The sequence below is a fragment of the Pogona vitticeps genome, chromosome 3 (assembly GCF_051106095.1).
Source record: "Pogona vitticeps strain Pit_001003342236 chromosome 3, PviZW2.1, whole genome shotgun sequence".
Classification (NCBI taxonomy): Eukaryota; Metazoa; Chordata; class Lepidosauria; order Squamata; family Agamidae; genus Pogona; species Pogona vitticeps.
In genome coordinates this window covers 37,019,526-37,020,919 of record NC_135785.1, presented here as the reverse complement: position 1 = coordinate 37,020,919, position 1,394 = coordinate 37,019,526, and positions in this window count along the sequence as shown.

Sequence of the window (1,394 nt, the reverse complement as noted above, 5' to 3'; positions counted from 1 at the left end):
ACACACGCACACACGCACACACGCACACACACACACACAGAGTGCCTTCATGTTGATGCAAGAAGGCACTCTATTTCTTTTTGTAACTAGAAAAACAATACAGTGGTGCCTCGCTAGACAATGATAATCTGTTCCACTGAAATCGTTGTTTAGCAAAATAATTGTCTAGCGAAAAGCATTTCCCAATTGGAATGCATTGAAACCTGTTTAATGCATTCCAGTAGGGAAGAATCGTCGTTGTCTAGAGACGATCAGCCATAAGAAAGCCACTTTGCGAACCACCGATCAGCTGTTTAAATTGCTGTCTTGCGAAGCTTAGGTCCCGATAACATCCATTTCCAAGCATGGAGGGAGCTGTCAAAATCGTCGTCTAGCGAAAATCAGTTTGCGAAGCAGGGACCAAACATTGTGCAGCGAAATTCCCCCATAGGAATCACTGTTTTGCAAATCGCTATAGCGATCGCAAAAAGCCAATGTCTAGTGAAAAAACTGTCATGCGGGGTAACTGTCTAGCAAGGCACCACTGTAATCTGGATTAGTGCCCATATACTTCCTTCCATCTGTTCCCCCCTCCCCCAATTAGACAGGGCCTTTTCTTTTGCACATCATTTTATGTTCTGTTCCCTTCAAACAAGAAAATTTGTAGTCACCCCTAGGATAGTCAAAACAAAATGGGTTCAAAACATAGCAGCCTAGCTGTATGTATTTGCCAGCTCAGTTGTTGGCCTGCACAACCTGTGCAAATGGGGGAAAAAAGTAATTTTTAGAAGCATTAGATTTTAAGAGTGTTTGTGTATTGGTTTGAGAAAGTAAAATTTTAGCATTGACATATTAATTCTAGCATGTTATTTTCATACTCTGGTTGAAGCATATGGAAGAAATACATCTGGAAAAATGGCTTTTTGACTTGCATTGGACACACCCTACACACATACTCATGAGGAAACCACACATAGATGTGCATGCAGCACTGCCTTCAGCCATGCCAAAGTGAAACAAACATGAGCCACAACTCATGACATTTTTGCCTTGAGTGTGGTGCATGGATTGCATTGTGTGGATTGTTTTCTACTAGCCTCCAAATCTATGGAGATTACTTATAAGATCACTCCTCAATATACCAGTCAGCAATTCTGGATCATACCCTTGTGATTCCAGAGGATTAATTCCCAGTGTATATTTTAGGAGGAGTGTCACCTTTAAGAGCCCTCTGACAGCAGGACCTACTAAACTAAGCAGAACATCACCTACATGCCCTGCAAACTGAATTTTGTCACTAAATGTAGATGACAAGGATGCCATCTACAGTATGTAGGCAAAACAATAAACGTATCTGCATGCTTCAGGAATCACAGGTCTGCAGACTTAACCAGGAAACTGCAAAAATAAGAAGT